The 13,590-nt window shown below is 45.2% G+C and overlaps 1 pseudogene; it reads left to right on the forward strand.

The window, feature by feature from the left end:
• The first annotated feature begins 3,860 nt into the window (after window positions 1-3,860).
• Window positions 3,861-10,347, forward strand: LOC103733641 (annotated as a pseudogene).
• Window positions 10,348-13,590: the final 3,243 nt, after the last annotated feature.

Raw genomic sequence — 13,590 nt, forward strand, 5'->3', positions numbered from 1 at the left:
GCTGAAAAGGGCCTTACAGTTTGAGAGACTGCAACGTTAACCACATCACAAAACTACTCAATTTTGTAGAAGTTCACCTTCAGGAGGAGTAGAACAAGGTGGCTTGCTAGAATTTGGTGTTGAACCTACAAGTCATTGGGCAGTTTTACAGGGCTTCTAGTTAGGCAAAGACTCTGGACGTTGGCATCAGAAACAACTAGGTGAGGCGCTGCTGAGAAGGACAAACTACGGAGAAGGCAAGAAATTTGAGGGCTTGGAGGATTTTGAACTGGAATAAACGTTTTTGGCCATGAATAGTCAAGAGGACTTGAGGTGTCAATTGGGGTGGGTGGATGGGGAAGCTAATGATGCTCTTCAGAAAAAAAAATATTGAAAACAATGCAGAAGTATACAGATTATAATTAGGCATGGTGGTGTGTATCTGGAATCCCAGCATCAAGGGAGAGGTAGAGGATAGAGTTTAAGATCATATTCATCTGTAAAGTGAGTTTGAGGCTATCCGGGACTACATGAGACTCTGTCTCAAAATGAAAGAGGAAAAGAAAGAGATCAGAATAATAATTCACCTTCATTTTACTCCAGCGTACCTAAAATCACATTTACTTTGTGCCGCTTCCATTTTACCGTGTGCATGTCTTCAGGTTGTTTGCATATGCGCTTGCACACGTAGTGGAAGTTTTAAAATAGGGTTGTACTCTTACTGGTTTTACAATTTAAGTTTTCAAGTATTACCGATATATGGATCTGCCTTGTTTAGCTGCTGCTCGGCATTCATTGTTTCGACCGATAGTTCATTCCTCACCTAGTTGATAGGCCTCTCAGCCACTATGAATTTTTTGTTGTTGCTTTGCTTTCTAGCAGTAGTGAAATGTGTAGCAAACACTGCCTCAGAAAACACAGAACCTGTGGAATTCAGATTATGGAGTGGAGCAGCTGTGGTCTGTTTGACTTTGATCTGTCCTCAGGAAACCTCCAAGAAGGGAGTTGCCGGGAAGGTTAAGAGTCTCTAGGCCGCATTCTTGGGGCAACATTAGAAAATGGCCTAGTAATCAAGTGTTTAGTAGTGCTCACTGCTTCCATGTCTCAGGTGGCTTCTCACAGGAAGATGGAACAAGAAGACTGGAGAGCACATAGTGCTTCTAGCAGAAGTGAGAACTCCACACTTGGGTCAGGCTAGGTAGGGTTTCCTGGAGCAGAACTTTCAGATGAATGGGTCGAAGAATAGTAGAATTTTCATAATTCGATGCATTTCAGCAGGGGCCGAAGTGCTGTTGATGACCCTTATCAATGTGGGTAACTATTTCAGATGGGGGACTGGGACTGGAGATGTAGTTCAGTGATGGAATGGTTGTCTAGCATGCACAAGGTCCCAGGTTCAGTCCTCAACAGCATAAAAACAACAAACAGAAGACTATCAAGGGCTAAGATGGGATATTGTGGGCTTGGTGGGGGAAAGGGGTTGACTGAGGATCGGTATTGGGGAGACTGAGGCTGGAGACATCTCTGGGGATACTGCTGGGGAGCCTTGAATGCTGAGCAAACAGTGCGGGTGAACCAGAGTGGATCTTAAGGGGTCTTGTTACAGTGGCTGGAAGAGGAGAGACTGCATTGTAATCAACGTGGTGATTCATGCAAGATGTTTCTAGCAGAGGAAATGGGTGACTTGGAGAAGCTTGGTGTTGGCTTGAGTTGGGGGACAAGAAGCCAGTTAGTTTAGAAAAGCCTGCTGGACTGGGAGTACAGGTTGGAGGTGACCTGTTGGATTTCATCTAGCATAATGTATCTAGGTGCTTGGGATAGAGCAATACACAGACAGATAAATCCTCCTTTGTACACAGTTTACATTCTTGTGGAAGAAACAGATTCTATAAGTAAAATGTGTATAATGAGTTTGATATTGTTATAGAAGCTAAAACAAAACAGCAGTAATGGACTTCGATGTCAGTGGTGGTAGGGTTGAAATTTTAGAGTGACTAGGAGAAACTTTTCCTATATAATAGAGGTGATTTTGAATAAAGACCTTGAAAGGGAACAAGTCACATGAATAATAAAAAGAACATCCAGCCTCTGCAAGGGCTTTGGAGTAGGAATCTAGTTGGCTTGATTGTGCACGGGAACTGACTGGTCAGGCTAGGAAGATGTAGCTGGTTGAGATCATGTAGGTCATGGTGCAGCTCGGAACAGTGGTTCAGAATGTGACTTCAGGTTTTTTAATTTTTAATTTGTGTATGTCTGTGTATCTGTGTGTGTGCGTGCGCATGTGTGTCTGTGTATCTGTGTGTGTATGCATGTGTGTGTCTGTGTATCTGTGTGTGTGTGCATGCATGTGTGTGTGTATGCCTGTGTATCTGTGTGTGTGTGTCTGTGTATCTGTGTGTGTGTGCGTGTGCATGTGTCTGTGTATCTGTGTGTGTGCGTGCATGTGTGTGTGTGTCTGTGTATCTGTGTGTGTGTGTCTGTGTATCTGTGTGTGTGTGTGCGTGTGCGTGTGTCTGTGTATCTGTGTGTGTGTGCGCGTGCACACATTTGTATCCCACTTTGGTCCCTGATAGTCTCCCATATTTTCATTGTTTTTATGGCATTGAGGATTGAACCTAGTACCTTGTTCATGCTAGGCAACCATTCCAGAGGCATCCAATCCCCCCTGGAGCTTGAGTTATATGCAATTGTGAGCCACCCAAGCATATGTGCTGGGAATTGAACTCAGGGTCTCTGCAAGAGTAGAACATACTCTTAACCACCGAGCCATCTATCAAGCGTTTTGGTTTTTTGTTGTTTTTTAAAATATTTTATTTTGTGTGCATGAGTGTATTGCCTGCATGTATTTAAGTGCACACGTGTTGTGCAATGCCCAAAGAAGTCAGATGAGGGCGTCTGAACCCCTGGAACTGGAGTTACGTATGATTGTTAGCCATCATGTAGGTGTTGGGAATTGCTCCCAGGTCCTCTGCAAGAGCAGCCGGTGCTCTTAACTACTGTGCCGTATCTTCAGCCCTTTTTCGCTTGTTTTGGAGCCAGGGTCTCATATGACCCATGCTGGCTTCACGAACTCACTATGTAGTTGAGGCTGACCTTGGACTCTTGATCCTGCTGCTGTTTCCCCCTGGTGCTAGGTTCACAGATGTGTGCCACCATGTTTATTTAGACAGGGCTTCACTATGTAGCCGTGGGTCACCTGTAACTCCATGTGTCATCTGTGTCCTTGTACACAAGGCAGTATTCCTACCCCCGCCTCCTAGGTGCTGCAGTTCCAGGCTGTGCAAACACAGCTGCCATGACTGCTTGAACAGGAGCAGTTTGGTCACCGTATTCATCACCTGTTTGATGGAGATGGGAAGGGGTGAGGGCACAGGATAAGGGAGACTAATTGAAGAGACTCTCAGCTTCCAGGATACAGGGCCTCAGAGTTTGAGGGGCTTGTTGTCAGAAGCAGCTTTGGGGAGCAGTTATCTGAATCATGGCTGCACTGGAGACAATGGTGGGATTGAAATATGCCTTAGTGTTTGACTTTGGGCCAGTAAGGAATCCAAGTGAGACTGATTATAGTGTAGTCACTGAAAAGATCAAAGCTAGAGTCTCAAGTCTGTCCAGCACTGTTAGGATTAAGGCCACCTTTATAGTGAGGATTGATTTGGAGCCAGAGTTGTAGATGGAGGCCAGTACCCTTTTTAGCGTCTTCCTTTGATACCATTGGGGTTGAGAGCTGGTTACAGGCACCATCTCCTGCACTGTTGAACCCACTCAGGGTTCAGGGATATGAGGCTACCTTGTGTGAAGCCTGCTGGCTTTTGCAAACTGGCCTTCTACAGTCCATGAGAGGCGAAGGGGCCCTGATGCTCGATTCAGTTCTTTTCCCCCAAATGGCCCGCTGTGTGACCTTGGTTCAGCTGTCCATTTCCTGTGAACATCTCATTGACAAGGACATCGGCTCCAAATCTGATCCACTCTGCATCCTTTTGCAGGATATGGGAGGGGGCACCTGGGCTGAGGTGAGGTGGACCCTTTGGAGGTTAAGGTTGTGGAAGGAGGGTAGGATTATGTTTGGGGGTGGAGGGTAGGTAACTGATGCTTGGTGGCCTCTGCTCACAGCTTTGATGGACTGAGCGTGTTCAGAACTGTTCAAGCCCTGGGTTCTCCAGGACTCTGCAGATTGAGTACCATTTCGAGACAGTCCAGAAGCTATGTTTTGGAATCTATGACACAGACAATACGACACCAGAGCTGGGGGATGATGACTTCCTAGGGGGAGCTGAATGTTCCCTGGGTCAGGTATGTAGGGTCAGAGATTAGGAAGGGCCGTCCAGATCACCTCCCTAGAGCTTGGATGTGGGGGTCAAGTAAGACCTAACCCTGCCTGAGATACTGAAGCCTCTTCTACCTCACTCTCCTCCGATTGTGTCCAGCCAAACACTCGCTCTCCCCTTGATGTTGAAGCCTGGAAAACCTGCTGGGCAGGGAACTATCACGGTAAGGAACAAACCCATACAGCTGAGAAAGCAGCTTAAGTCAATGAAGAATCCATGAAATGATACAGTTTTCCCTGCCGAGGTCTCAGCTCAGGAGCTGAAGGACAGTCGTACAGTAACCATGGAGGTGGAAACTAGGAACCTAGATAAGAAGGTGTGTCTGGATGGAGTCTCTGGGGATGGCGTGTAGGGGTAACACTGGCTTCCTCTTCCTGTGTTTTGTAACTGGGGTCTCTGAGGTATTGGCAGGACTTCCTTGGAAAATCAGATCCATTCCTGGAGTTTTTCTGCCAAGGTGATGGAAGTGGCAGTTGACATACAGGTCTGAAGTGCGAGGCCCCTAGGATTGGTTGGGTTGGGAGAGACGGCAGGGTTTGTGACTAGTAAACTTTGGAAACAGAAGGAAAAAGACTGTTGGTGGATGACAAAGGATGGAAGCTGCTGATGGGCAGGCCAGAGCTCACTGCCCTCCATCTCCAGGTGATCAAGAACAACCTGAACCCTACATGGAAGCGCTTCTCAGTTCCTCTCCAGCAGTTCTGTGCCGGTGACCCCAGCATACCCATCCAGGTGAGGTGTTTACCGCCTGAGTAGCCTGAGAGGAAAGGGATCCTGGGAAGGCACTTCCAGACACACCTGCCATGTGTCTCCTTTATACACACATATCCCCCTTTCCTTCAGGTATGCTGCTCAGGCTATGACAGCGACGGGTCACATGATCTCATTGGTACCTTCCATACCACCTTGGCCCAAATGCAAGCAGTCCCGGTGAGTCTTTGGACTGGCAGACTGCTACCCAGTGCACAGCCAGGAGAGGGCAGCTTAGGACCCTGGCTGACGCTGGCTGTGGTGGTTTTCTACTGTAATTTTTCTCATCTCACTGGGCTGAGTTTGAATGTATCCACCCTGAGAAGCAGCAGAAAAAGAAAAGCTACAAGAACTCTGGAATTATCTGTGTCAAGACTTGTAGGGTAAGATCATAGCCCATGTGACCTAGGCTCCATGACTCCAACCCCTTGTTAACACCAGGCCTGACTCTGGTTTCATCTTTTCTCTGCAGGTAGAAACAGAGTATTCCTTCCTGGACTATGCGATGGGAGGCTGCCAAATCATCTTCACTGTAAGTGGCCTTCCCAGCAGCAAGTGAGCAGGCCTTGAGCTCGAGTGTCCTCCAGCTCTCTTCTTGGCCTCTTTCCAGGTGGGTATGGACTTCACTGGCTCCAATGGAGACCCATCTTCACCTGACTCCCTGTAATACCTGAGTTCTGTGGGAGTCAACGAGTATCTGAGAGCACTGTGGAGTGTGGGCAGCATGGTTTGGGACTATGACTCATGAGTCCCAGGCTCTTGTGGCCTTCCCCATTCCTTACACAGACGCTTCAGCCTTGGGACTCACAGTCCCCTTACTGAGCATCTTTTCCAATGCTCTGGCCTCTACAGGGACAAGCTGTTTCCAGCATTTGGGTTTGGAGCCCAGGTGCCCCCAGACTGGCAGGTAAGCTCTCACTTCTTCCCTTTCTTATTTCAGTTTCAGGATTCTAATTCTGAGGTCTGTGGTGAATTTATTTGCTGCTTGGCACCCAGCTTCAAGGACAGCTATGGAGGATCTATCCTTGAATGTATACATAGCAACTGCAAGACTAAATACATCGTAAGGCCTTTGTGGTTTTTGTTTTGTTTTTGTCCCAGGGATTGTTTTTTGTTGTTTTTGAGAAAAGGTCTCCCTTAGCCCCAGCTAGCCTGGGACTCACTAGGTAAACCAGGCTGGCCTCATCTCGAAGAGATCTGCCTTGCCTTGGCTTCCTGACTGCTGGAATTAAAGTGTGTGCTACTATTCCCAGCCCTGTTCTGGGAATCGAACCTAGGACCTACAGATGCTAGGCATGTACTTATCACTGAGCTGCACACCAGCCCCTAGAGTATCCTTTTTCTTAGCACAAAATGTTAAGAAGATAAAAAGAAGAAAAACGCCAACCAATAAATCCCAAAACAGAGTTGAAGGGAAGAAATTCTTTTTTAGGGAGGGTGGGAATGACTTTTTGACATGGATCTCAACAGGTTTAACTTCCTGAGCTGATATTACAGGTTTGTAGTCTACCTCTGGCTCACTAATTTTCATTTTTACCCTCAGGTCTCACATGAATTTGCCTTGAACTCCAATCCCAATAATCCCTATTGTGCAAGTAAATTCCCCATCTTCCATTGTGAAGCAAGTTCATACCTGAGGTGTGAGCTTGTATTGATAAAGACTGAGGAGGAGGATACCTGCCTCCTGCCTGTAGAGAAGAATGGAAATTAGAGCTACCCCACTAGAGTCAAGTCTTCAATCTTTTACTTGTTACTGAAATGACTTGAGACAGGTTGTTTAACTCTGTGTACTTTGGCTTAGAAATAAATAAAAAATCACCTGGGCCTAGTGGCAGAGCCCTATATTCCCAACTACTCCAGAGGCTGAGACAGGAGGATCAAAAGTTCAAATCCTAGCTTGGCATGGTGGCACACGCCATTGATCCCAGCACTCATGAGGCAGAGGCAGGCGAATCGCTGTGAGATCCAGGCCAACCTCATCGACATAGTGAGTTCCAGGCCAGCTGGGGCTACAGAACCCTGTCTCAAGAAAGACCAAAAAAAAAAAAAAAAAAAAATTCCCGGCTTTTATGTCAAGGTCGGCTTTTATGTCAAGGTCTAAGCGGGATCCCCTGGGGATTGAACCCAGGGCCTTACATGTGCTAAGTGTGCAGGCTTTTATGTCAAGGTCTAAGCGGGATCCCCTGGGGATTGAACCCAGGGCCTTACATGTGCTAAGTGTGCAGGCTTTTATGTCAAGGTCTAAGCGGGATCCCCTGGGGATTGAACCCAGGGCCTTACATGTGCTAAGTGTGCATTCTGCCTCTGCCTCTGCAAGTAGCTTCCTAGTTCCTCCAGGTGGGCACCAAGCTGAAGAGAAAATGTGGCCCAATTTCACCTGACCATTTAAATTTTTTTCTTTTTAGACAGGTCTCATTCTAGCCCAGGCTGTCCTTCAACTCACTGTTTAACACAAGTTGGCCTGAAGTCATAGTCATTCTTCCTGCCTCAGCAACAAAAGTGGTTGGATTATAGGTGCCACCACCTGTGACCAGGACTTGAACTTTAAAAAAGGTTTTTTTCACTTTGTAATTTGACATGAGATCATACCTAGAAGGCAGGCATGGTAACACATGGCTGTAATCCCTGCACATAAGAGACTGAGGCAGGAGAATTTGGAGCTCAAGGCTAGTCCAAGCTTCATAGCCTAAGCATGTCTCAAAAACCAAAAACATCAGACTTACAGAAAAGTTGCACTAGTTGTAGTAATTCTAGGATTATTGGCGCTACAGGGTCAGGGTATGTGTATGTCATTTAATTTTTTTATCATCTCTTTTTTTTTTTTTTTTGGTCTATTTGAGACAGGGTCTCCCTGTAGCCCCAGCTGTCCTGGAACTCACTATGTAGACCAGGCTGGCCTTGAACTCACAGAGATCCCCCTGCCTCTGCCTCCCGAGTGCTGGGATTAAAGGTGTGTGCCACCATGCCTGGCTCTTATTTTTCTTTTTGAAACAGGGTCTCCCTGTAGCCACAGCTGGCCTGGAACTCACTATGTAGACCAGGTTGGCCTTGAAATCAGAGAGATTTGCCTGCTTCTGCCTTCCAAGTGCTGGGATTAAAGGCATGAGTCACTGTGCCCAGCCTCTTTAAAAATTTTTTTTAATTACATTTGTATATTGTATATGTGTGCCTTCTTGACCATAGGGCATATGTAGAGGTCAGAGGACAACTTTCAGGAGTCAGTTATTTTCTTTCACCATGTGGGTCCTGGGGATTGAACTGAGGTTGTCAAGCCTGGCAGCAACTTCCTTTACCTGCTGCACCATCTTGCCAGCCCCGATTTTTCTTTTTTCAATTCTTTTTCTGGAAGTATTTGATAATGTCACAGAGACTAGCTGGACATCCCCATCAACTGTACCCACTGTCATCCACAGCCCTTTACCCTAAAGACTATAAGTGTGTTTACTAAAGTCAAGGTTATTTCTTTTGTTTGTTGTTGTTAAAAAATTGAGGCTGGCCGAGTTTGGTGGTGCAGGCCTTTAGTCCCAGCACTCAGGAGGCAGAAGCGGACGGATCTCTGTGAGTTCAAGGCCAGCCTGGTCTACATAGTGAGTTCAGGTCAGCTGGAACTACAGGGAGACCCTGTCTCAAAAATGCTGGGATTAAAGGTGTGCGCCACCATGCCCAGCCCTCAATTGCATCTTTTTTTTTTTTTTTTTTTTTTTTTTTTTTTTTGTGCTGCCTGCCTGATCAGAGACATCATCAAGCATGATCAATTGCATCTTTTTAGCTGTGAGAATTCATGCCTTCCATGCCATTAACATGTTTGAAAAGTACAGGCAGCTAATTTCTAGAATGCCTCTTAGTTTGGGCTTATCATCCAACATAATTTGACTTAGTCTATACATTTTTGGCAGGACTACCCTGAAGTGATACCATGTTCTCAGCGTGTTAGCTGTCCTCTTACCTGTCATGTAACTTTTTTTTAATTTGGCTTTTTGAGACAGGGTCTTACTACATAGGCCCTGGCTGGCTTGGAACTTGCTATGTAGACCAGGCTGGCCTCAATATCACAGAGGTGCTGTGTAGTATGGTATCACAAATGACCTTCATATTGATTTTCTTAGCTAAGTTAGGGTTTTCAGTAATAGCCATGGTTTTATTTTGGGTTTGAGACAGGGACTCATGAAGCCCAGGCTGGTCTCAATTTTCTGTGTGTGTGAATGTACATGCCATGGCAGCCATGTGGGTTTGGGGTATTCCTCAGTTTGCCAAGATTGTACAGCAAGCACCTTTACCTCCACTCAGCCATCTTGCTAGCCCTGTTTATTTTTAATATAGAGTCTTACTGTGTATCTCAAGGCTGGCTTCACGCAGCAATCCTCTTGCCTCAGCTTCTCAAGTACTCAAATTACAGGCCAAGATGTGCAGATTTCAGGTCTAGCTTAATCCTGAGGGGTACACAACTTTAACATGGTTTTTGCTTTTCTTTGCAGGCATCCAGGGCATTGTGGCTGCCTACCGACAAACCTTGCCCCAAGTTCGCCTCTATGGACCCACCAACTTTGCACCAATCATCAACCACGTGACCAGCTTTGCAGCCCAGGCTGCACAGCAGAGGACTGCTTCAGTGAGAGCTGTGGGTAGCACTGGCAGTGGGTGATGAGGGCTATGTAATGAGGGCTTCTCATCAATGTGAGAATGTGCACCTGGGCTGTTTAGAGGGCTCTGGGAAAGACGATCTGCCTTAGCGTATGAATGAACTTGACTCCAGCAATACTTTGTGCTGTTGCTCTTGACTGATGGAGCTGTAACAGATGCGGAGGCCACACATGAGGGCTGGGGTGCAAGCCTCAAAGCTGCCCATGTCCATGACCATTGTGGGTGTGGGGAGTGCTGACTTTGAAGCCATGGAACAGCTGGATGCTGATGATGGCCCTCTTCTTGCCATGGAGAGGCAGCTGCCCTGGACATAGTAGTTTGTGCCTTACCACCGATTTCAGAATGTGAGTGGGGGAAGGTTGCTGGGAAATCAGATCTGAGCATTTACCGTGATGGGAGTGGGGTTGAGGCCTAGTAGGCCTTTCATCTGCATCTGGGCAGGATTGGGTCTGGGGTGAGATGCAGACCTTGGGGAACTAACCCACTGACCTTGCCTTTCTTCTCCTGGCAGGCCCCACGGGAGGCATCGGCACAGACTGTGCTTGCAGAAGTGCCCACTCGGCTAGTCTCCTACTTCAAGGCCCAAGGTTGGGCCCCATTAAAGGCACTTCCATCCCTAGTCAAAGGTCCTATGCAGGTGCCTCGGGCCTAGGTTCCCTTGGAATGTAGGCTATAACCAGTCCTCAGGAAGCTCCTGTGGGCCTGGACATAGGCCAAGCCTGCACATTCCTCATTGCTAGCACTTTTAAATACTTTATACTTGCTTCTTGCAGCAGCTCTTGATCTACCTGCGTAGATCTAGTAAAGACTAGAAGATCACCTCTGGGCCATCTCTGTGTAAATTTGGGGGCATAGGCTAATATAACTTGCTTACTTTGACATTCTGAGTCTCTGATGACCTTGGGGGTTGTTGAGAAGGATCCCTTTGTCTAATAGCCCCATCCAAATAAATTTACTATTCCTGGCCAGACATGTATTCACTCCATAAATAGACTCCCTTGCTTTTAAAGCAAGCATCCCTTCCCCAGAAGAGCTTGCAGAAGGTGAGGGGACAAATTTTGTGTAATGAACAGTATTACCAGTGCTCCACCCTCTCCGGTCTCACAGCTTTTGATTTTTTTTTTTTTAACTTTTTTTTTTTTTTTTTTTTACTTTTTTTTTTTTTTTTTTTGAGACAGAGTTTCCATGTAGCCTCAGCTGGCCTGGAACTTGCTTTGTAGATCTCACAACAGAGATCCACCTTGCCTCTGCCTCAAGTGCTGGAATTAAAGGCGTGTGCCACTATGCCTAGCTTAATTTTTATTATTAGAGATGTAAAATGTATATTCAGTGAAGAAGAACTTTAACCATGTTGTCCAGCCAGGCTTCAAATTCTTTGGACTCAAGTGATCTTCTTCACTGACAGAATAGGAACTGCTCATGCACACCATGCTGTTCAGATTGGTTTTGCTTGGAGGAGGGAGGGGAGCTTTTAAATGTAGTGAAATACATTTCCCCCCAACTCTTGTCCTCCTGAAACATATTTGGTGTATATCTTTTAGTGAGTTATGCATATTTACACATACTGCTTAATGCATGTTTAAAAATGTTTAATACTTGAGACCTCTTGTATTTTTGTTTCAAGTACTAGTGTCATATGTCATAGGTAATGGAACCAAGCATGGTGACTCATGTCTGTAATCCCAGCACTCAGAAATCTTAAACAGAGGATTGCTGTGAGTTCAAGGTTAACTTGGGTTATATAATGAGTTACGGGCCAGCCAAAATAAATAAAAAAAAATAGCATCATACATGCATTTGTACCTTGTTTTCATTTATTTTGAATTTTCTTACCCATCAGAACTTACTGCCTTAACTCATTCTTTTTCATGTCTACATATACCAAAATTTAGTCAATCCCTTATTTATGGACATTTGTTTTGTTCTATTTCCTGGGCTATTTTTGAAGGATTGATTCCTAGATATGGAAATGATAGATCAAAGAGTATAATTACAGATTACCTTCTATAGAAAAGTTATGGTCACACTCCTCCCATCTGTTATTCTGATAGCCCTCCTCCCACATATCTCAACTTTGAGTTTATTTAAGTGTGAAGGGTAGGTGTCATTTCATACCTTCAGTTAGGGGCTGTGTTCCTTCTCAGTAGCCTAGTCATAGGCTGCATGTGTCATTGACTCTATTGTTATTCTTTTGAACATCTTTTTATATATTTTTGTATATCTCAGTATGCAAATTTTGTATTTTCATATATGCTAATCGAATGTGCCTTTAAAAACTGTATCCACATATCAGTGACAATGAACGCTCCTTCAGTGACTCCATTTGTTTGTTTTGGTTTTGGTGTTGAGGTCACACTTAGGGCCTACAGCATGCTCCACTGGTGCTCTCTACCACCCAGCACCACAGTCCAAGCTCTGAGTACTTTACAGCATAATTTCTCTATTTGGTATTGTGTTTCTAGTCTTCCTTATAAGCAACATGATAATATAAATATTATCTTTGAGTATGTTTATGTGTTCTTTGAAAATATTCTTGCAGATGAAAAATACCATTTTAAAGAGTATGAAAATTAGCTGGTCTTGGTGGTGGATACCTATAATTTGGTAGACAGAAGGAAGGGGGATCTGAAGTTCAAGGGTCATCCTCTATATGGCTAGCTTAAGGCTAGCCTGGGCTACACAAGACTCTTAAAAAAAAATAGGGCCTGCAAGATGGCTCACTGGGTAAAACACTTGCTGCACAATCCTGGCAACCCGAATTCGATCCATGGAATCCACATAACAGTGGAAGGAGAGAACCCCACAAACCTGTCCTCTGACCACTATGAACAGTGGCACAAATGCCCACACATGCTCATTATACACACCACACACACTAAAAAAGTATGAAAAGTAGCTGAACGCGGTGGTTCATGCCTGTAATTCCTGTGCTGGATGGCTGAGGTAGGAGGACTGTCTAGAATTGAAGCAAACTTGGGCTACATAGTAAATTCCAGTCTAGCCTTAGCAGAAGAAAAATCTGAGATGTTTTAAGGCTTTTGGTTCCCATTGTTTTGTTTCCCACTGTTAAACTGATCTTTTTCTCTTTCTTTTGCTAAGAATTAGGACCAGGGCCTCCTGTGCGCTAGGCAAACTTGTCACTGAGCTACAGACTACCAGTTTTAGTTTTATTTTTAACCATAGCCTTTAGTTATTGGTAAGATTTTTCTAAGCTGGAGAGATGGCTCAGTGGTTAAGAATACTAGCTGTTCTTTCAGAGGGCCTGAGTTCAATTTACAGGATCCACATGGTGGCTGTCATCATTTAATCGTTTCAGGGGATCCAACGCCCTCCTCTGCTTCTGTAAGCATTGCATGCACTTGGTGTACCTACATACATGTTGGCAAACACTCATACAAATATAAAGATTTTAATTTTCAAAAACATTTTTTTTTAGGGTCTGGAGAGATGGTTCAGTGGTTAAGAGCACCGGCTGTTCTTGCAGAGGACCCTGGTTCAATTCCCAGCACCCACATGGCAGGTAAAAACCATCTCCAACTTCAGTTCCAGGGGACTCCAATGCCCTCTGCTGGCACTGCATGATACAGGTGTGTTTATACGCACGCAGGCAATACTCATAAAATAAAAAGATTTTTTCTGCTGGGCGTGGTGGCACATGCCTTTAATCCTCAGCCTGGTCTACATAGTGAGTTCCAGGACAGGTGGGGCTACAGGGAGACCCTGTCTCAAAAAGATCAAAAAAAAAAAAAAATTTTTTTTCCCCACTGTTTCTTATATATACACCCACATGCATGAGCCTGGGTACATGTACCATGGCACACATCAGGACAGGTGGCTACAGGGAGACCCTGTCTCAAAAAGATCAAAAAAAAAAAAAAATTTTTTTTCCCCACTG

Source organism: Nannospalax galili, unplaced genomic scaffold (genome assembly GCF_000622305.1).
Source record: "Nannospalax galili isolate Female #2095 unplaced genomic scaffold, S.galili_v1.0 scaffold2256, whole genome shotgun sequence".
NCBI lineage: Eukaryota > Metazoa > Chordata > Mammalia > Rodentia > Spalacidae > Nannospalax > Nannospalax galili.